The sequence below is a fragment of the Alexandromys fortis genome, unplaced genomic scaffold (genome assembly GCF_014885135.2).
Source record: "Alexandromys fortis isolate MF-2015 unplaced genomic scaffold, M_Fortis_MF-2015_v1.1 scaffold_58, whole genome shotgun sequence".
In the NCBI taxonomy this organism is placed as follows: Eukaryota; Metazoa; Chordata; class Mammalia; order Rodentia; family Cricetidae; genus Alexandromys; species Alexandromys fortis.
The window spans coordinates 1,314,747-1,338,424 of NW_026067940.1; the positions used below are offsets into that span (position 1 = coordinate 1,314,747).

The following is a 23,678-nucleotide window of genomic DNA, read 5'->3' on the forward strand; positions in this document are numbered from 1 at the left end:
ATACACACACACACAAATATAACCAACAATTTGCAAAATCAGAGCCACCTTGAAAATCCTGAGACATTAGTTATAATGTTTGAAGCATAGTATATTATCATGGCCATGAATTAAGAGTCAAACATTTGGGGATGTCAGTTTTCCTCCTTCTGCTGTATTTTCTTTTTCAATATGATCAGTATCAAAGTCACATTTCTTATATTCCTTAGGCCCGCCTTCCCTGGACGGTGCTGCCCACAGTGAGCTGAGCCCTCTCACATCAATCAGCAGTCATGAAAATGCCCCACAGATATGTTCCACAGGCCAGTCTGATGAAGGCAATTCCTCAGCTGAGATTTCTTCTTCCCAACTGTCAAATTGAAACTTAAGCTAACAAAGCTAACTATGATATTTTCTTTTTGTATTCAAATAGACTGGTTTTGTCAAACAACATATTTTTTTCATGGTTCCCTTCCCTCAAATAGTTCCTTTGCTTCTCTTCACAACTGTTTCAATCCTGGTGACTCCAAGGAAACTCAGGCTGCAACGGCCCCCAAGGAAATGCTTTCCAGATAGTTCCCCTTGAAAATGCTGGTTTGTATTGATCACAGCTGACTTTTCAACCTTAGGTAACCAGCACTCATTGTCCTAGGAAAGGAAAGGTTTCTCTTTAGCGGTACTGGTCTCTTGTTAGCCACAGCTGATTCTCCAGTCCCAGTTAAGCAAAACCACAGATACCTAAGTCAAAATATCACTGAAATATCTGTGATAGAGTATTGAAGAGGCTTTCGAACTTCCTGGGAGCTAGACTTCAATCATCTACATTGCTCTCAGGATGTCTTCCAAGTTCCAACATGAGCTCATTGAGCTCTAAGCACTCAAGTTTTCCAGTCCAAAGTTAAAAATGTCACTTTCATTCTCCTCTAAAACATCATGGCCAGGTCTACCACAGGAATAGACCAGGATATTGGAATCATAATGAAATAAAAAAAAAACCTGAAAAGATCCACAAAAAGAAGATTAAAGGAGATTAAATAAAAGAGAGAGGGGGAAAAAGAAGGGAAGGAAGGAAAAGAAAAAAGGAAAAAAAGAATAAAAGAAGGAAGGGAAGGAGAAATAAAGAAAGAAAAAGAGAAAGAAAGAAAGAGAGAGAGGGAGAGAAAGAAAGAAAGAAAAAAAGAAAGAAAGAAAAAAAAAAGAAAGAAAGAAAGAAAGAAAGAAAGAAAGAAAGAAAGAAAGAAAGAAAGCTGTAATCTAATAATATAATTGGACTGGTCTAATAAATATTTTTAAAAAATAATCCATTATCTATCTTCTTGAAGTTTTATTACTCTCCTCCCAAAGTAGAATAAATATTTTTAAGCTCATTTCTTGAGATTCTAATCACTCTGCTACTGAAGCCATATAAAGACACCACAGGAAATCTGGATTCCAGTAACTCAAAAATAAATGCAAACTTTCTTAGTAAAATACTAGCAAGCCAAATTCAACAACATATCAAAAGGATTACTTATCCTGACAAAATGAAATTAATCCCCAGAAACAAGTAGGCTTAACATATACAAATTAATCAATATGATACACCACACTAACAGAACAAAAATAGAAAGTACATCAACATCTCAGTAAACGGAACAAAAGCATTTGATGGATTCCAGCACGCTTTCATGATTAGATTCTCAGGAGTCAGTATGGAAGGATATTTGCTGGACATAATCTAAGGACCACTGATGAAAAGATCAAGGTGATATTAGTGTGAAAAGTATAAAAGTTTTTTCTTTAAGATATGGTACAAAGCAGAGAGGATCTCTCCCACTCTTGCCACATTACAGAGTGGTCTCTCTTGCCATATTTGTTCAACAAAGCACTCTAAGCCTTAGCAATCATACAAAGAATCACACAGAATAATTAGATATGTAAATCAAAAGAAAGAAAATTATTTGTTTTCTATTAACATGAACTTATGTTTCTAAAGACTCCACACTAAAAAATAGTTTTAGAATAAACATTTGCAACTAATAATAGTTACAGTAATATACATATGTGTGTATGTATGTATATAATAAGATATATAGATATAGATATAGATATAGATATAGATATAGATATAGATATAGATATAGATATAGATATAGATATAGATATAGATATAGATATAGATATAGATATAGATATATATCTTTGGGTGATGTAAAGAAAAGTTTGAATTATGATCAAGTCCTGACTAGAGTATCTTCGATGTAGAACTCAGACATCTGGGACATCTGCTCCTATCAGAGATTTCTCAGGGGGTTTTCCTTGATCAAACTTGATTTTTCTTACCCTGGAATAAATCCACAGCCTCTCATTCCCTGTGGAAACAAAAACAAAACTTCTTCTCCAAAGTAACTTACCTTTTGACTTCAATTTTGAAGTCAAGGTATTTACAAAATATTTGTTTTATTAATCCAGCAGAATTTATATTTAAATGTCTTTTAGCAGCTGTTGCTCCTTCCTTAGCTGTCAAGCAATTCAAAGACAACATAATAATATACAATATACAGACTCTCTGTGTATTTTCCATCTTTACATGGCTTTAAATTCTATTTCTTTTATTTTTACTTTTAATTTTTATCTTTTTGAGACTGGGTTTCTCTGTGTATCTTTGGCTGTCCTGAAACTCCCTCTGTAGACCAGGCTGTCCTTGAACTCACAGAGCTCTGTCTGCCTCTGCCTCCCAAGTGTTGGGATTAAAGATGTGTGCCACCACACCTTGAGCTCACAGAGATCTGCCTGCCTCTGTATCCCAAGTGTTGGGGTTAAAATTGTGTGCCACCACACCCAACTACTCTCTTCTTTCTTTTTTTTCTTTTCTCTCCCAAGTCTACATATATTTTTAAACACACAATAAACTGTTTAGAGGCTTTTTCTTCTGAAACTATCTTTCTGTATCTCTCTTTTTCTGACAATAAGAATAAGAATAGTTATAAACTATTGTCTGAGGTTTTCTGTCCTACCAGGTCCCACAGCCATTTAGCCACCAAAGAAATCACACAGAGGTCTACATTAATTATAAATTGATTGGCCTTGTAGTGCAGACTTCTTATTAGCTCTTATATCTTATATTAGCCCATTATTCTTGTCTTTGTCAGCCTCATGGCTTGGTACCTTTTTCAGTGAGGCACTCACATCTTGCTTGCTCTGTGGCTGGGTCACAACTGCAGACTGCACTTCCCTCTTTCCAGCATTCTCATTGCCCTGCCTCTACTTCCTTCCTGGTTGTCCCACCTATACTTCCTGCCTGGCTACTGACCAATAAGCATTTTATTAAGATACAATTGACAGGGTACAAACCATTGTCTCACAACACAGAGTCAATGCAAGGCCTATGAAAATTGAGGAATGAGGCTCAGTTGCAGAATGGTTGTCCAGCATGAGGAAGCTCTTATGGTCATTCACTGCAAACAATTAAATCCCAATATCATTTTTACAGAAATAAGGAAAACACTTTAAAAATTCACACAGAACCAAAAAAGATTGAGTAACATTATACTCTAGACAAAGAAGAGACATGTTAGAAGCATCCCACTTCTGGATTCCCTACAGAATTGCAATAATCCAAATAGTTTGTTACCAGAGTAAAGACAGACAAACCATGCAGAAAGTCTAGAAATAAACTCACATTTATTTATCTGTAATCAGCTGTGAGTAACAAAGTGTATGTGGTCAACAAATGCTTAACAAAAGCACCAAGAACACACAGGGGAGAAGGGGCAATCTCGTCAGCTCATACTTCTGGGGAAACTGGATATCTGCATGCAAAATAATGAAATTGGACATGTTATGCATAAAAATCAACATGAAATGGATTAAAGATTTAAATATTGGGACAGAGAGAGCAAAACTCCTACAAGGAAATAGGAGAACAGTTTCTTGACATTGGCCTTACTCCTGGTTAATTTGGATGTGACCCCAAATGCTAAAAGACAAAAGCAAAAACAGACAAGAGAGACTGCATCAAACTAATAACCATCTGTCCCAAAAGTGATGTCTCTAAAGGGATGAAAAATAACCTAAGGAATGGAAGAGAATGCTTGTAAAACATCATTGGCAAAGAGTTAATGTCCAAAATATATAAGGAATGACCACAACTCAACAGAAACAAATACAAGCTAACCTTTAAACAAGTAAAGGACCAAACTGTCATTTAACATGTAAGAAGATGTCATCAATCACAAGTAAATTAAAACCAAAGAGATATCACTACAATACCTGTTAGAATGGTTATGATCCAAAGATGAGATAGTCACTTAAATGAGTATAAATAACCAATGGAGAATCATATGATCTTGGTGGGAATGTAAAATAGAACAGCCATTGTGTAAAATAGTATGAAGGCTCCTATGAAAGCCTAGATGAGGAGAGCAGATAAAAGTATAGACTTGGGTCTTGGATAGGTTCAGGAAGCTTTAGGCCAGAGCCCATATTCAAGCCAGAAATATGACCTCAGATATTGGTCAGTTCTGCCTTCGCCTTGAGGTTGCAGCAGGCATTAATCCAAAATGAATGGTGGTTTTGTTTTGTTTGCTAGCTTTTTGTCATTCATGGATACTACTGAGGCAGCAAGTTTCATGTCAAACTTTCCATGGGGCAGATTCTTGAGGCTAGCCATGTCTTGAAGGCTTTAAGAGTATGCTCATCTTATTTCTGAAACTCATTGTGAAAAGTTTCTAGAAGTCTTCATATATTGAAGAACTCAATGAGAAGATACATGTCCCCAAGCCTCTGAGAGAGTCCTTTCAGTTAGTGACATTACATGAACATTAAAAGATAAACTTCAGGGTTCCAGAGCCGTATCTCCACCTACAGCTCTCATCTACCTCTGACAATCTCAGACTGTCCTGAACCTCCTCTTTAAAAGACCAGTCCTTTTTATCTGCTGTCAGAGTCATACTACCATTCATTCTGTGGGCTTTCTAAAATCCCACCTCTGGTCACACTTCCGAAGCAACCTCTAGTCACACACCATCTGCTTTGCACCTTCAAATTGCATCACATCCTGTAATCTTTTGATCTGCTCTGAGAAAGCACGGTGATGTGTTTCATTGCTATCCACATATTTATTCATATTTATTATAGAAAATATGCACTTGGTCAGCCCAGTGGAAAGTTTGTTTCTTAGCTGCTGCCAGGGCCGTTGATTGTCTTTATTCCTTGGGCCAGTTCCCTAAGTGGCTTTATACTTCAACAAGCCATGTCTTAGCCAATGTTCAATCTTGTTTCCCCAAATTAATAAAAGACTTCTCTCCAGTTGAACAGTATAATATATCTATGGTTTTGCCATCTCATCTCCTTAGATATCCAAGAATTACCAATTGTGCCAAGTTTCAAAATCTTAGATGTAATGCTTATGTTTGGTTTCTCAAACTGCAGATCATTGTAAAAAATATTCTAAAATGTTATCTCTTCCACAATAGCCATTATTAGTAACTAAAGCATTTCTTAAAGTAGCAAATAAGAATATAACCGAGTGATTCACTAATCACCATTCTGTGGAAACACCTCAAGAAAGAAAATCCATCTCAAAGGATTATCTATATTCCCAGATCCATTGAAGCATTTTTAAGAGTCATGGTATGAAAACATCTGTCAAAATATGGATAAATAAATTGTATCATGTGTATGTGTTTTACATATGTGTGTGCTGTTTAAATAATAAAATTTTGTGCTGCTATTTTTGAGACCAAATCAAATCATGGCCTTTTAAGGAGAAATGGAAGCAATAAGAAATCACTATGTTAACTGAAATAAGCTAGCCCCAGAAAGACAACTACTATATGTTTTCTCTCGCTTCAAGGAACATGGTGGGAGTGGGTAACAAGCTACAGATAAAGAGAACTGAACACTACAAAAAGACATTAGTTTGGAGGACTCGTGCTATAAAGGAGAAGAGAAAAATTAAGCAGAATCTGGATGGGAGTAGAAGATCAAAGGATTTTCTCTTAATAGAGCATTTTATGAAATTATATTCTAATTCATTGAAAAGGGAATTATACAGCCGAGTGGGAGTGAGAGAAAGGACATCATTAGGAGTGTCGTCCACTATTGCTAGTGACTATGAAGGTCTCAGCTGTGGCTGTTTCCCCCACCGGGAGGGATTCTTCTGGTTATACCTGTCTGTAGTCACAAGTCTCTAAGATGCTTGAAGCTGTTGGCTCAATCTTGAAATCCCAATCAAACACCTATGACAGCTTGTATATACTTTGGCAGTTCTCTGAATGTTTAGCTGATTGATTCTTCCTGACACACTGAAGGCTCGACTGTCTTCCAGGTAAGAATGGTGTGTCTGCCACTATACAAACATGACAGGATACAAAGAGCCCTAGAGAGCTGCTGAACCACCAAATAGAGGAATACAGTGTGCCTTCAGCAGCCAGTAATTCTGACACAGAAGAGCGCAACAAGAGTTTTCTCTTGTTTTCAGAGCAAATAAATGTAATGACAGAGTAAGTTGACATTTTTAGTTAAATCACAGCAAAATAGAGTTCTTAATTTAAAAAAAAAAAGCCTGAGCATTTTTATGTCTATAACAATGTAAACAATGAATATAATGATTAAAATACAAAATGCAACTTTTACTCTTTTTGTTTTGTTTGTTTTTGTTTTTTGAGACTGGATTTCTCTGTAGCTTTGGAGCCTGTCCTGGAACTAACTAGCTCTTTTAGACCAGACTGGCCTTGAACTCAAGAGATCCACCTGCCTCTGCCTGCCGCGTGCACCACCACCACCACCTGGCTTTACTTACATTTTTAACCCAACAACAAGAGAAGTGATGCATCATTTTAGTTTGCTGTAGTTTTCTGTCTCTACTAGGTTCTCTTCTCCTTGTGATGGGTTGTTATTTCCATCACCTCTGATATAGCTGATGTGTGTTTACAGTTCTCTCACTGTGATAACTTCTGCAGTGAGAAGTAGTGAAGAGTCTGCTCAGTTTGACTCTGCATAAAATGACCCTAACCTTCAGATTTCCCTTCACAGGATACAGAACGTCCATACTGAAGATCTCCTGGGCTCACATTTACTGGGACTCTTTATGGGCACAGATATGCGCGGCACCAGCACTTCCCGGGGTCATTCACTGGAGAATCCACAGTGTTTTTCAAGTTGCATTCCCCTAGAAGCCGATTTAGCTTCAGGAAAGGTGTTGATGGAGGCTGCATGCTGAATAACTTGAAGGTAATTTTTAGAAGAAATTTCCATGCTCAGATTTTCACAATAATAATAATAAGGACCAGCCCAGTAGGAACATGTTCCTTGTAGACATTTCTGTGTGCTGTGTGCTATGTGTTGTGTGCTGGGCTATGTGGGACATCTTTACATTGAGGTGTGTGACATGTGTGTGTGTGTTGTGATAATTTGATGGTTTGCATTTTCTGCTTGCTTGAAGATGACAAAATGCAAGATGACCCTAACTTTTTAATTGTGTTCTAGCATTACCTTTACCATGCAGTAATTTGGGAGTCAATTTATATTCACAGATTTTGTGTATATCACATCTTACAGGAAATCATCACATGCATTTTGTCATTACTCAGTAATTTATATTCAACAGGAATATTTTCAAAATGTATCTACTTCAGTAAAGCCCAATACAGTCAATACTCTCACTAAGTTGTATGAACCCAAACAAGTAACGAGACTTGCATTGGGAGACTCCTAACTTACTATTCCTATTTTCTCATGTTCATGTTTTTATACCCCAAAGATACATTGTCTTCATATTGAATTTAAAATCATGTATAATTTGAGTGAATTACATTTGTTTTATAATCCAGTTACCACCTTAGCAATAGGAACCAGGGTGTTGGCTTGTGGAAGAAAAACAGTCTCCCTTCCTTTGTTCTGTCCTAATTTCCTTCCTTCCTTTGTCAAAAACCACAGTGCAAAATATGACAAAGGACAAACCATGAGGCAGAGAGATCCTGTCCCTCCAGCTCTCGTTCTGCAGACCCTGGCATTGGCACACGACACAGCCCAGTGCCAGGGCCCTGCCTGTCTGTCTATTAACCTAATTGACAGTGCTCGTGACATGCGTCAGGATGATTCGGCTCAGAGCCAGTAACCGATTTGAGCAAATCAGAAAGGGCAGAGAGGAAAAGCCTAATCCCCCCTCCTCTTTAGCTGCGAGAAGAATAAGTCGGCAGCTTGCGTGTTGAGGATCACGTCAAAGCTCAAGAAGAAACGATTCACAGGAAACATCCGAGCAGAGAGGGGAGGAAGCTTTCTGGGACACAATGGAAGCCTGTTACTAATGTGGTGGCACAATCAGGAGACAGCGTGTGATGGCCAACAAAGGGATTTCCAAAGGATTCCTGGACAGTGATGACTGAAATTATTCATCTCGAGACAGGCGCTTTAAATGTAAAGGTCCAAGACAAGTAGAACAAGAGAATTACAGAGGGCAAGTGGGGATGTGCATTGTGATACTGATAAATTAGTAATAGAGCCTCAGGCTTTTTGCCAAAAGGAAAAAAAATCTCCAACACCATGGCTCAAAATGTCATGAGGCGTGTTTAACAGTATGTCAAAAAGTCAAATTCACTTCCCTTATCTAGCAGAAGACAAAAAGACATATATTTAAAATGCCCCAATTCAATCTCATCTACAAGATCACGTGAAGCCTGTTATTTTCACACAGTGTGTTTCCTCACATCTCTCAAGTCCTGTCGATCTCATCAAAATGAAGAATTTAATTAATGAAACAAATGAAAGTTACTCATTCATCCCTCTTTGAGGGAGCTATGGGATGTCTCACAGTCAAAACAGGGGAGCCCAGATTTTTGTCACTTCTGTCTCCTTTCATGCACCCATTTAAACAAGGCAGATCTTGCCTTGTGCCAACCAGTCTCTCTGGGTTTCCAGAGTATCACACCTCTCACACGATGAGCATTAATGGTTCTCATTGGCTTAAGACCATGAGAAAATACTGTGCCTGCTTCTTTAAGATAGTGATTTAATTTCTGTGCCTCTAATTTTGATTACAGGCATCTAAAAACTCACCATTTATTTATGAAATTAATATGTATCAAGCTTGCCATATACCCCGAGACATCCCTGTTCCCTCAAGCCGGTGTGGATTCTGCAGGAAGCAAACAGCATGTGAGGGAAGTCTTTGCACTGCTCTGAGCATGTGGAAGATGCGGCTTAGTACCACGTTAGGCTAAAGCACTGGAGGCTGATTTTACGCTCATCCCTTGGAGATTGCTTCTTCTACACTAAACTGCAAGCTTCCAGAAGAAAGTTAGTGGATTCTGTTTGTTTGCATTTTTGTTTTTCTGTTGCATATCACCCCACACAAAAGTCCCTCAACATTACTTTTACAAATATCAACACAGATACCAGCAAAAAGTATACAAAATATTGTCAGTTACTGGAACAAAATAAAAATGTAATAAAACTGGGATTTTAGGAGATCCATTGCTCATACTGCACTTTCATTTGTTTATCCATTCGTTTGGTCTTACATGAACTGTACCAAGATTTTACTATGCATTGAGAACAATGTCACACAATAAAGGCAAAACCATAAATAAACCAGTAAACCCAGGAAGACTGTATTTTTCTGAAGAAGAAAGAGAGAGAGAAAGAAAGAAAAAAGAAAGAGAGAGAGAGAGAAAGAAAAAAGAAAGAGTTGTGTGTTATGCTGTCTACACAGAAGACAGTCCTCTACTCTAGAAACGGAGAAGAGAGACACCAGATGGGAAGACCTATCTGAGCAGGTGAAATTTAACCTGAAAACTGAAGGATTGGAGAATTTTGGCTATTTTGAAAAGTACAAGCTTCTGAGACAGAAAACAAATTAGTGATGCGCAATGTACTGAGAACAGCATTCGCCTGAAGTGAATTATCTATTCCAGACCACAGAATGTGACCTCATTTCTAGATAAATTATTTGTATATATTTTAAAGAAGTCATCCCAGAATAGAATATACCCTAAGAGGAGGGAAATGAGAACACTGGCATCCAGGGAAGAAAGACATCTGTTGGTAGGCAGAGATGGAGTGATGCTGCCACAGCCACTGACTAGGAGCCGTAACAGCTGGGAAAAGAAAGGCAGGATTTCCTCTAGATCCTCCTGAAAGTCAGGGCTGAGCCAACTCGTTCTATGTGCTTCGAACCTCCTACTGTGTGGGAGACTGAGTTTTATTGTCTTAACATGCCCAGAAATATATAATAAACTGTGGCAAGATCCATAGGAAATGAAATGTATTTAGGAAATGGCAGAAGTGATGGAACAGAGAATTGATTTATTGTTGTGGTGGTGGTCTAGCAAACCAGGGTACCACACCCTGTTTACTGGAGACAAGTGGATTGATTGGATTAAATAGATGGAGCCGGAAGATGTTCCCCATGAACATCTAGGTTCAGACTAAAGTCTTCTGCTCTGCTATAAGACATTTTGGGTAGGATTTCACTCCTCATGATTTTACAAGTGCCGAAACAATACAGAAACTGTTGTTACACATGAGGGAGTCTAAAACAGGGTCTAATCAATGTCAAGAAGGACTTTGGAGCCATGGGATGTCTCAGTCTTGAGCTGAAACTGGAATCCCCTAGATACTGCTAAAAGGCAACTGAGCCGATGCCTGTCATCTAGGAAGACACGAAACACTGCTTGGAGTCTGACGAACTTCAAAGTGTCATATGCGTAATTGTTATTGTATTAATCTTTTAGCATAATCCTAGTAAGAGAGCTTAAATTGAAGAACACAAAAATGTAAGATGTATTTTGGGAAAGAGCGACAGTGGATAATTGCATAAAAGTGGATGAAAATGTTTTAAAGTTCTTAATATTGAAAGAATAACTTAAACTCACATAAATGACAAAGGTCCAGGATTCAGAGCATGTTAGACAAGCATTGGTTTTTGTTGTTGTTGTTTATTTTTGTTTTGTTTTGTTTTTTGCCTTGTCAACTTCCATCCTCAAATCACTCGTTATTTATCATGAAACCATTCATTCTATATTTTTCTTTTTGCAATATTTGCCATGTGTGAGTAGTGTACTTACATCATTTCTACCCTTCTAACCCCCCAGGACTTTCCCATTTCCTCTTGAATTCAAAGACCTTTGTGTTCTTTATTATTATTGTCACACATATTTTTGTGTGTGCACACACAACCTACTGAGTTCATTTAATGTTGATGAGATGTACATGTATTTAGGAAGACCACCTGACATTGGGTAGCTGATCATCATCTTTGAATCCAGGTGAAAAAGAAAAAGAAAAAAGAGCTGATTTCCCCTCTCAGCAGCATTGATTTTCTGTAATTCTTCATATGGGGTGGGACATTGTAAAATTTTCCCACCATGTTGATATATTGTTGAGACTCCTTGTCATAGCTTGAAGACAGCAACTTGATGCTGTCATTGCTGCCTTCTGAGTCTGACAATCTCCATTCCTCCACGTCCTGCTACCCTTTCTGGGGTGGGATTTCAATCCATTTAGCCAATGACTTTGGGACAGCAAGCCATAGAGCATGGCCTTGTCTGCCTAAGACACAGTTTAAAAGCTGAGGGAGAGGTTAATAGCACATAGACTAAATTGGAACAATACAAAAAAGGTTAGCATGGCCCCCGCAACAGAATGGCATGCATATTTGTGAAGTGTTCCATACTTTTATTTAGTATGTGTTTCTTGCTTGATGTTGTCCTTGCTGGTTGTAGTTCTCATTTCGTTTATGTTATTATCTTTCCTTTCTCCTGCACAATACTTGATAGTTGTTCTCTTCTTCTTTTTTTTTGTATTACAACTTTTATTTATTTTTTAGTGTTTTTTATTTATTTTTATTGAGCTCTACATTTTTCTCTGCTCCCATCCCTGCCTCTTCCCACCCCTTCAATTCTCTCCCAAGGTCCCCATGCTTCCAATTTACTCAGGAGATCTTGTCTTTTTCTATTCCCACGTAGATTAGATCTATGTCTGTCTCTCTTGGGGTCCTCATTGTTGTCTAGGTTCACTGGGATTGTGATTTGTGGGCTGATTTTCTTTTCTTTATGTTTAAAAATAGTTGTTCTTATTGAAAATAGTTTTATGTTAGGATTAGAACCTTATTTAGAAAAAAGGGAAGTGTGGTGGGATTTCAATCTGTTTGGCCAATGACGTTTGGGGCAGCAGGCCCTAGGGTCTTGTCAGCCCTTAAAAGCTGAGGGAAACTAAGCACTTGGGAGGCAGAGGTAGGCAGATCTCTGTGAGTTCAAGGACAGCCTGGTCTACAAGAGCTAGTTCCAGGACAGCTAGGTCTGTTACACAAAGAAACCCTGTCTCCAAAAAAATAAAAACAGAAAGAAACTGAGGGAGAGGATTTTGTGCTCTCTTGCTCTCACTCTCCCTTGGGTGTTTAGAACAGAGCAGGTAGCAAAGAGAAATCATGCAGTAGGTGCTCTTCATTCCTGGGAAAAACGACAGGATAAAGGCAGCTGGATCAGCAGAAGCATCTAACTGGTTCTGTATCAGTGAGTATTTGTCCTTGAGACCCTTTAACAGACTCTCCGGTTTCACATAACACTGTTCCATGACATTCCCTCCACCTAAGGAGTAGAGGTTGTGTTGTAAATGTACTCACAATGTGGTCACTTATTTTCTGTACTCTGACTAGTTGTAAATCTCTGAGGTCCTGATATTCTGTCTTCCTCTTGATCCATTCTTCTGGCAAGGATTTCCCCTGAGTTTTCTAAATGAGTCATTGATTTTCAATTCCATCCTCATTTCAGTTAGAATTTTCTTCAGTATAATATTTCTTTATTGAATTCAGTTTTCTTTCATTGTCTTTACCCTTTCGTTCAGCCATATAATTGCATCCTCTTTGACTTAAGAATTTATTCTTATCCTCTTTCATTTCAAAGAGTTGTCTTCTCCTGTCCTCTTTAAAGCTCTTGTATCTTTTGATCTTGTTCATTATTGTTCCTTTGAAGTCTGTTCCCTGGGGTTCACCTAGTTGATTCTCGATGAAGAACATTTTTTGAGAGACTGGTGGATTTTTGTAGAAAATATCTTGCCTTTAGCTTTCATATTGCTTATGTTTTTGCAAATCCTGAGTATGTGGACTTCTTTTTTTGCATATCTAATACAAGATTCTAGACTCCCTGTGGTGAGTGGAGGTTGGTTCTATTTTTGCTTTTGCCAAAGTTTGCCTTATTTCAGACCAGCTATGAAGAATTGGTTGGAGAGCTGTTCATCAGAGGGATGGAGCTGATTCCAATTTGGTGTTATCCAAGAAGGCATAGGAATATAACTACTAGCTGGGTCTTCTGGGCTGCCCCCACACTCCTGGACCCACACTGCCTGAGCCAGGAAGTACGAAGACAGTGTGTGCAGAGACCCAGGCACCCACCAGAGTGAACTTATGTAAGCCTGTATGAGCAAAGCTAGGTCTAGGAGTGAGAAGATAGAATGGTAGTAGGGTTCTGGCTAACTCACCAGGCTGATTTTCTTTTACAAAATGCACAGTCAGAGCGAGGTTTGGGCGTGTGAAGAGTAAAATGTGGTTTATCATATCTATTAGCTTAGAAACTGCCTCCTCTGCCTTGCTGTACTGGAAAATGCCTAATTTTTCAAGCCAACTTTGAATATTACCTTTTCTGCTTCCTTTTCACAGTATTAATCACTCCCTCTGTAATGTGGGAGAGTCTTCTGTTTTGTGTTGATTTCATTGGTTAATAAAGAAACTCTGAGGTCTAGGACAGAAAATTAGGTAGGCGGAGTAGACAGACAGAATGCTGGGAGAAAGAAGCTCAGTCAGTCAGTCGCCATGATTCTCCCACCCAACACAGACACAGGTTAAGATCTTTCCTGCTAAGCCACACCTCGTGGGACTACACAGATTATTAGAAATGGATTAGTCAAGATGTGAGAATTAGCCAATAAGAGGCTAGAATTAATGGGCCAGGCAGTGTTTAAAAGAATACAATTTATGTGTAATTATTTTGGGTAAAGCTAACTGGGAGTCAGGTGGCGGGAAGGGGCCTGCCACTCCTTCTACACCTCTAGCTCAATTTTGTTTTCTTGTTTAACTTGCTGTTATTTGTTAAGCACTTAGAATGTTTGGGTATTATACATGAAAATGTATTAACCATTGTTTGAGGGATTTTATACAAAATTGAGGAGAGAGAAAATAAATATATGATTACAATGTACAATTAATAGAAGTATTTTCAAAAGCATTTACTTGGCTGAATTCATTGGCATCAGGAACTATATATTTGACACAGATATAAATCTTCATGAATTAAATGTGTATATCATGAGATGCATATATTTGCAAAACATCAGAGAAACTGAATGAAGATTCTTCTCCTAAGGTAAATGCTCAGAGAAAAAAAATGATCACATTTATCTAATTTTCTTTTGTACTTTGAAAAATAAAACAACCACAGAAAGGAAAATCATGCAACTAAACAAAAAACAAAACAAAACAAAAAATCAGAACAAAACAGAGAGAGAGAGAGAGAGAGAGAGAGAGAGAGAGAGAGAGAGAGAGAGACTGTCAAAACATGGCAATAAATAGTTTTTTTTCCAAGTACAATGTTTGAGAATATGTTTAAATGGGATGGATATAATAATGTATATAAATACAAATAAAGTAAATTCAGTGTTTACAAAATAGCTATTGGAAGGCAGAAAATTATTATAGAGATAGAAAAATGTTAAAAGAAAATTAAAAATAAACATTAAATAAATATAGTAAACCTTCTAGACAACAAAGAAAAAGGAAGGAAAACAAAAAGGTCAAAAAAGAAGAAAGGAGAGAGGAAGAGAAGATGGGAGCAAGGGGAGGGAAAGAAGAAAAGACAGAGGAAGTGAGAGAAAGCTTGTTCACAGAAACTCACCACTCTTCCGTAAGAGCCTCTTACTGAGAACAGCAGTAACTCAGAGGGCTAAGCTGCTATGCACAAAGGCTGCACAAGATTAGGACCTACGTTCTCAGTGCAGTTGGTGTCACCCAGAAGTAGACTGCAATGGCCTTTGGCACCATTCATGCATCAACAAATACTTTATAGTATTGTTCTGAGGAGTCTTTCATGAAAACCCCCATATTCCAAGAAACTAAGTCCCCACAAAACGCCTGCCTGGCCTCTTGATCTTTACTAATGTAACAGATTCTTCTTGAGGTTTTGAAAACAAGTCTTTAAAAAAAAATTCCTTGACCAGTGAAAATAAAACGGCTGTGATGACTTCTAAGTACAAATCTCTTACTCATCAATCTTATTACTCATTCGAGTACATGCTAATAGTTGCTCCTGAAGATTACAGACTCTAAAGGAGATGGTTGGAACAAGTTCAGTGGGTTATTTTGAAACTATGACCCACATTGATGGGCCTGCTTTCTGAAAACAATCTCCAGCATGCCCTCAAAGAAATGTTGTTTCCAGAAGGTTTTCCTGTGAAAGCTACTAGGGCCTTTGACATCAGTAAAAACAAAACTCAGCTTATGTTTCTGTGAAAACATGCTGCCAGGTAGAATTTCCTTATGCATGGTTATGACTATGTGAAAAATAACAAAATAAGCAAAATTGATTTCATTTTCCCTTCCTCCTATAGCTTCTCTCAAAAAGCTCAAGAGAAAAACATATGGATCTAGCAAAATAACTTGACTCCAAAGGGAGGTGTGGGTGCATTCAATTAAGCAAGTAATCACTACAAATGTTTGTACGCTGGGTCATTGGAGACAATCACTGAAGTTAAGCAATAATGGAAATTTTGAGCTTCAGGTTGCCTTGAAATTTGGAAACTTGATGTCCAGGGAACTCAGCACAGCATTCTTGCTGTACTGTTGACTAAATCAATGTCACTAGGTTAATATTTTCATTAGTAAGAAGAAATTTAATACAGAAATACCTCTCCTGAGGCTTTAATTGAAATAAGGAAGGTAAAATTAGATCACAATCCACAGAAACAAGAGGAGGGTTATCCAAGTCAGCCTGGAAAAGTTCCTGGGTGGGACAGTTTCTCACAAACCTCTTCAGGACACAGCAATAAGATGTGGGCTGGGAGAAGAACTGTTTCATAAAAATAGCAAGTAATGGTGACATAAATAGCCTGGTATTTTTTTTTATAAAACCACAGGCTATTTGGAAAGAAGATAGCCGAAGCATAGTGAAACTGGGTGAGGGAAAACATGGAGGGAAAGGGTATTTTAGGCAGAGAAAACAGTGTGTGGGAAGACCCTGGGGAAGGGAGGAGTCAAGCACATTTGAACATGTGAAAGAAATCCATTGTGGATGGAACACGCTGGGGTAAAGAAGGCCGAGCTGAGTTCAGTTGGGCAGCTGGGAGGGTGGGGGCGAACCATGAAGTGTCTGCTGAACATAGTAAATACAGGAGTCATTCAAGTACAGTGTCAGGGGGCTTTCTAGAAGGGTGGTATATAAATTATGTCACTGTACAATTATAGGCAGGATAAATTCTGAAAAAGTTAGAAGACCACATAAGGAAATACAGTAAGACTTTTCAAGGAGTGGGACTAGATGTCAGCTATTTGGGTCAGATTTGCAACGATAGCTTAGACAAAAGGAAAATTGATATAATCATTAAAAACAGAAAACTGCACGGTAGCTGGCACAGGAAAGACCAGCTTATTGTACCACTGTGAGGATTACTGGCGAAGTTTAAGATTTCACACAGGACAACTTTGTGCCGCTATTCTATGACAGCAATGCAAAGATTAGAAAAAGGGTAGCTTCAGTTAATAAAAAGAGGATATGATAACGTGAAATTCCTAGGAAAGCATCTAGCATTTGAGCCATTACAAGGAGAGACAATGGAAAAAAAGAACCAAAGAGGACCTGTGCCTTGTTTTGAACTAGCTGATGAATTGGGATTTTCATGGAGGTAGGAATTATGGAAGAGCATGGGCAGTTTGGGCAGCAAATAAATAAAGACACTCACTTTAGTGAACACCTGTGGAACATGGGCATGAGTAGATATGCCAAAGAGAATCCATCACCTGGTCCAGGGGAAACCTGGTCCTAGAGACCTGGGTAACTTCGCAGGAAGAGTACCTTGGGCAAGTTCATCTAGAATCCTCCCCTCTTCAGGGACTAACACACTATAGACAGAAGTCTCTATTTATCTTGACTTCTTCCTTCCTGAAATGAACTTGACCCTGGAAGCATGCTCACCTAGGAGAATGCAAAGGAGTAGCAACAATCAGGATAGAGAGAATCTAAATCATTTTTTGTCTCTGACTCATTCCAAAATTGCTGAAATCCACTGATTTAGATGAGTAAGTGCAGATGTCCTTGGGAGACACTAAAATTTCCTCCAAAAGTGACCCTCACCTCATATGTTCCCAGTGTGTGCTAAGTGTGGAAAATCAACCATAACAATAGAAGACAGTGACCAAGACCAGTATCAAATTGAAGAGGAAGAGGAAAACTAGAAGAATGAAAACCCAACAGACAGTGGAGGAGTCTAAGGCAGAGACTATCTTCTCAAATGAGCATAGATTTGTCACCCTCTGTTTTAAATCTCTTAGTCCCCTGAGTGTCCACCTCCCCATCCTCCATAACTATGTCCAGCCATTCTCTCCAGAAGTCTTCCTTCAGACTGTCACTGTGTCTTTTTACTATATCCACTGCTACCACCACCACCACCACTATCAGGAATGAGCTTGGTGACCCCTGCTGAAGCAATGGTGACTAGGGAAGGAGAGGCTGCACATACCTCCTTGATGATACTTAGCAGCATCAGGGAATATTTTTTTTTTGGTTGTAATGACATGGAGGACAGCATTTAAGGGTGCTATTGTCACCTAATGGGATACACCAGTATGCTGCTGGACAATCATACTGTAAACACTAATGCAGGCAAAGCAGAGAAGCCCTGTGCTACTGAAGAGTTATTTGTTTATCTTTCCGTAGACCTTCTGTGTGTTATCACAGTTCTTCTTGTGTCTTTACCTTACAAGGAAGGAACTTTCACTTATTGTTTTCAAATATTTGGCAATCACAGCATTGTACTTACAGACAAAAAGATCAAATGATTTGCCAGATCCTTCTTAGAGATGCTTGTCAGTCTCTTACTGTCTTCGTGATGAAGAGTATAATGGGACATGTTTATTCCTTAAGTCTATGCATAAAGCCTTGAAAGTAAACTTTTTTTAGATGTGAACTTGTAAAGGTTAAAGTTCCTCCATTATATAAAGCATTCCTTTTCCCCCTTCACCAGCTTCCTGCCTTACTCTCGTCCTCTAGGCATGATAAAACAGGTCACAAAACTCACTGGGATTGTATTGACCCATCCTTGCCTCTGGGACGGAGTTTTGAACACTGAAGTACATTGTCAGTGTGGCCCTTGATTCTTCCTTATTTACCTCCTGGAAGGATTTGTGTAGGTTGGCCAGGCTTATGTCCCCTTTTAAAAAGCCGAGAGGTCTATTCCTCCATCAGTTTTGTGTTTGAATGTTCAGTAAATTTATTTCCCATTTTCTATCTAGCCACTAGCTCTGGAGGCTGCCCTGGGGGGGGGGGGGCAATAGAAGCTCCACTGAACAACCCAGGCAAGAGATGTCGGTCTGGTTGAGAATGCTGGCATTGGTGCTACTGGGGATTGAACATCTATCTGACTCACCACGGAGCCCCACTAATGGAAAGCCTGAAGGTCTGTATTCTCCTCTAACCTTGGCTTCCCCACTCATAGCATGAGCATAATCTTTACTGTTCCTGGGTCTTTAAAAAAGGGAGATCATGGCAGAGCCATGTAAATAGGAACTCTGGGGTTCAGAAGACTTGCCTGTTGAAATAGGAGCAGCGGGGCTGCATCCCCAGCACCCCAGCCGCCTGCTAGCTCATGCCCGAAATAACAACACACAAATTGTATTCAGTTAAACACCGCTTGGCCCATTTCTATCTATCCTCTTCTCGGCTAACTCTCGCATCTGGACTAGCCCATTTCTAGTAATGTGTGTAAGCACCCCAAGGTGCACTTACCGGGAAGATTCTAACCTATGTCCATGTTGGGTCAGAGCTTCATCGCGTGTGCCTCAGAGAGCAGAGCTATCGGGAGAGCGGAGCATGGCGTCTCTGCTCCAGAGAGCAGAGCTGTCGAGTCTCTCCAGGAGCAGAGCAGAGTCTGCCCTCACTTCCTCTTCCGCCCAGCATCCTATTCTGTTTACTCCTCCCACCTATGCTTTAACCTATCAGGGCCAGCCAAGCAGTTTCTTTATTGCTCAATGACCTTCCTCCATCACTTGCCTGTGGAACTCGTGCCTGTGTGACTAGGTGGTGTGGGACAATGGTCTGTATTCTGTCAATTATATTTTAAATAAACACTGATTGGTCAGTAGCCAGGCAGAAAGTATAGGCGGGACAACCAGACAGGAAGAAGAGGTGGATCAATGAGAACAGGAGAATTCTGGGAAGAGAAAAGCTTGGTCTGCAGTCCTGGCCCAGCCACAGAAGAAGCAAGATGTGACTGCCTCGCTGAATAAGGTACCAAGCCATGTGGCAAACACAGACAAGAATAATGGGCTAATATAAGTTATAATAGTTAATAAGAAGCCTGAGCAAATGGGCCAATCAGTTTATAACTAATGTAGACCTCTGTGTGATTTCTTTGCGACTTAATGATTCTAGGAATCGGGCAGGACAGAAACCTCAGACAACACTAGGAATAGTTTTAACCCCACCTGACTTCTCTGCAAGGGGTGAAGCCTGCTTCCAGCACTAAGGAAGTGAAAACATGCAAAGGGTCATGCAGGCGCACTGAGCACTTAATAAATAAAATCCCCTCATTTTCTAGATATTTTGCTGTTATCCTATAACCATAAATTGGAGATTTTACACATATGACCTACTTTAAAATCCATTTTTTAAATGAAAGAGTGATGGGTGCAATGAATCATGGCACCAATTGTGTCCTTTGTCTGAGAAAACACAGACCGCAACTGTGAGACTCAGCATGGAACATCATGCTCTGGCTTCGCTCATGGTAACAACTCAATGAACTGCTCGGAAGAAGTGCTCCCAGGTAGCTCTGTCTGGAATTAGCACCACACTAGCTTCTTATTCCTTCGAATTTCCATGTGGCTGCCTCCTTTTCCTCAATTACAGGCACCAGAGGTTCCAGCAGGTTAAAAAGTCACATACTGGGGAATAAATGCTACTTGAAATTAAGGCATTTTGAGAACACACAGAAAGCATATAAAACTCATTTGAATATTTTTTTTTTACATTTTCATACTTTTTTGCATAAATGCTTAGAGAACCTCTTCCAAATTCCCCCAGTGGCCTATCATGGGTTGTCTCAAGGCAGATACTTAACATAACAAGTGAGTCCCTCGAAATGGACTATAAGCAAGTGACTCTGAGGTCCTGACTCCAGTCTGCTCCTCTGCTTTGCACAGAGTGCATTTTGTGCCTGGGTGATCCCTTTTCCTTCAGCAAGAAACAATTGTGTTTCAGCTGCTGTCCTTGCATATTTGCCTCCATGGCATCTTTGATTGCTGAGACGTTACATATTGCCACTTTAACAACGCGCTCATAGTAAATTAATCTGCCTCATCAGGACCTGGCATGCATCAAAACTGCTCTGGGAATGGGCACTGCTGGCTTCCCGAGGTCGGTGCTCAACGGCAACATTATTAGTGATGACAGTATGCCTAAGCCTATGCTCCAAAGACCTTCATTTGCTCGAACATTCTTCTCAAACCTCGGACAAGGCTCTGATTTGGACAGTCAGCATTTTAACTTGCATCTTTGCTGTGGAGATTTTTTTTTTCTTCAGTTTTTGGAATTACATCAGATTAATACCTCTCGCCAGTAGATGCAATACTATTTTTGTTCAAAATAAATGCTTAAAATTCCTTTAAGATTGGCAACACTGTGTCTTCTCAGGCCGTGACTTTGTCAAGAATGTTCACTATTTCTTAAGGCTTGCTACAATCCTGAAATGGTGGTGTAACAGTATAGTGAGTCAGTAAAGATGAGGAAATCTCTGTACAATGTTGTATTTGATCCTAAAGAGAAAGAGACAACAGTGTCTTTGGGATTATAACACACATATAGACCTCCTAAACTTTTAGACTTCTGCTTGGAGCAATATACATGTATTTAATAGGTAATCTGGCAAGTAGCATTCTGTGCCCATCAACCTAGAAATTTAAGAGCTAAAGTTTTCTGGCTATGTTCCTGAACTTGCTTCTTATTTTTGGTACTTGTTCCCTCCTGCTTTCATTGTGGTCCGGGTTCTCTTATACAATATCAACACTTCTCAGAGTAGGAAGTGTGATATGGCCCTCACTTTCAAGAACTGTTGTCCAGGCGACATTCTCACACCCTTTGGCACTCTCAGGAGTCTGAATTGCCTATATCTAAACCTGGGTCTTTTCAGATTTTGCCAGGAAATCAGTATTAGCCCGTACCATGCTGCTGAAACAGAATTGCTAAGAGGGGTAATTTTGAATGAACAGAAATGCATTGACTCAGACTTTTGAACTAGAAAACATCAAGATTGGTGGCATTGGAAAAGTCTTCTTGCTCTGCTATCAGTATCACAAGGGATCACAGTGCAGAAGAGCAAAGGGAGACAAAGACAATACACTCATCATTTCCTAATGAACTCATTGCCACAGTAATAAACACTCATCTGCCAATAACTGCATTGTCACACTCATCAAGTGGAACCTCCTCATCAGTAACTACCTTGGCACACTCAGGAGGCGGAGCCTCATTCTCCCCTGCCAACAGCAACACACAGGCAGTCCAGTTTCGTCATGAGTTTTAGAAGGGCATAAACATTTTGAGGATGCTCTTCGTCAACACCAGCCATGTAAGTTATATGAAACCAAGAGCTTTCTGACCTCAAAGGCATACATGAGCCTATGTAGGTCTGATCTTGTTCTGTCTCTTACAGCTTTCCATGGGCATGCGTTTCCAGAAGAGCTGGCTCTGTGAATCCCTTTAGGACTGCTGTGTTTCTTGATACACCTGGGACTTCCATCAGGGAAGGAAGGGAGTTCTCAGAAGCTCTTCTCACAGCCATCAGGTTTTAAGCACTCCAGTTTCTCACCTAAGGATTGTCCCCCCCTCCGGAAAAGTGATACTTTTCACCCTGTAAGAAGTACTGGCTTCCCTTCAAAGATCTCCTCACTCAAATCTGGGGAAAGTACAACTTTTCTCTACTGAGGAAGCCCTGCTGAGTTCTACATATGATTTTTAATCTGCTGCTTGGGCCCTGTATTCCTTTCTAGCTACTGCCAGAGGAAATCAAAAACCAGAAATACTCTTTTTATTCCGCTGCTTGCATATGAAATTCTGATGCATTATAAGTTTAAATATCTTAGTGTTTGAACTGCAGAAAGGTCACACAGCATGAGGAAAAAATAGAACAAAGACCTCGGTTTATAGTCCAAAATACTGACGTACTTCAGTAAAATTTAGTGAGTTCCAAGTGTGTGTCACTCAAAGTGTTAATAAATCTCAAGGCCGCTCTCTAACCTCTTCATGGGAGAGCCTATTCCAAGCATGTGACCAACGTTTTGATGTGTGCAAGTAAGGGATAGGCTAAATATCTCTTAAATCACTATTATGAAAGCCCTGGAAATTTTATAACTCTAGAATATCAAGTCTACTAAATTACATCTCCTGAAAAACCAAACTCTGCAACTGAGAAGCAAAAGAATGATGAAGACAAGGAGGAAACATAAACTGACCAGAAACAAAGCTATATTTTGGTATTGATTTTGCTCTATGTTTGTAACTGCGGTCATGTTACTTAACAACAGTAAAGTATTTTGAAAATTATAGCACCAAACAATCTTGTCATTGTGAGAACATTACAGAACAGACCTACACAAACCTACATAGGAAGCTCCAATCATTCAGAGTGGGTCCTTGATGTTCTTGAGAAGCTGGATAAATATGAGGTTGCCTGAGGCTGCTGGCAACTTAAGCCAGAAGAATGCTTTTCAGTGAACTGTCTTTATAAGTGGAAGGGCCACACTCTAAGGTAGCAGCAATTCGAGTGCTGTAAGGACATAAGCAAGCCACACAGTCGTCTGTTATCTATGGGCATACCCACTGCAATGCGTCACCACAACAGTAATGCTTCAGCTTAATTATCACGATGAGATCACCATCTAAGTGTAGCCCATTGCTCAAAGTGCTATCATTTATCAGATGATTGTATTATGAGCATAAGTTTCTATTATTTACAAGCCAGTAACATGCTTTATTATAGTCTATTACTCATCCGGTGTCTTAATATACAAAATTCTGCTTCACTTACTCTTGATTATCCTTCAAATATTAGTTATTTGGCTATTTAAATACTTTTTTCCCAGGCTAAGATGACATGAAAGCAGAAGCAAAACTATCTATAAGGCCGAGGAAAGAGATGGTAAGAAAGAAGGGCAAGAAAGATGTGACTAGGAGAGCATGTAGGGTATGCTTAAAATATATTATATTTGCATGAAAATGGCCTTATGTGTAACCCAGCATAATAAAGAAATCAAATCACCCAAAAATCATTACTGAGCATGTACTACACACCAAATTGTATTCTAGACATTTTGTTTAATAAAATGAGCAAAATATATGAAAGAGCATGAAATCAGGAGCAAACAAATACATATCTGGGATGTTAGTGTTATAATAAAATACGGAAAAGTAAAAAAAACAAAGTGAGCCACAGACTGGGAGGCACCTCTTTCTTGAAAGCTG

General features: G+C 39.2%; 1 non-coding gene across 1 annotated transcript; it reads left to right on the top strand.

Moving 5' to 3' along the window:
- Positions 1–11,528: 11,528 nt before the first annotated feature.
- On the top strand, positions 11,529–11,639 carry LOC126505144 (U6 spliceosomal RNA). The gene has a single exon (XR_007592825.1). It is a non-coding gene; the product is annotated as a U6 spliceosomal RNA (small nuclear RNA).
- Positions 11,640–23,678: the final 12,039 nt, after the last annotated feature.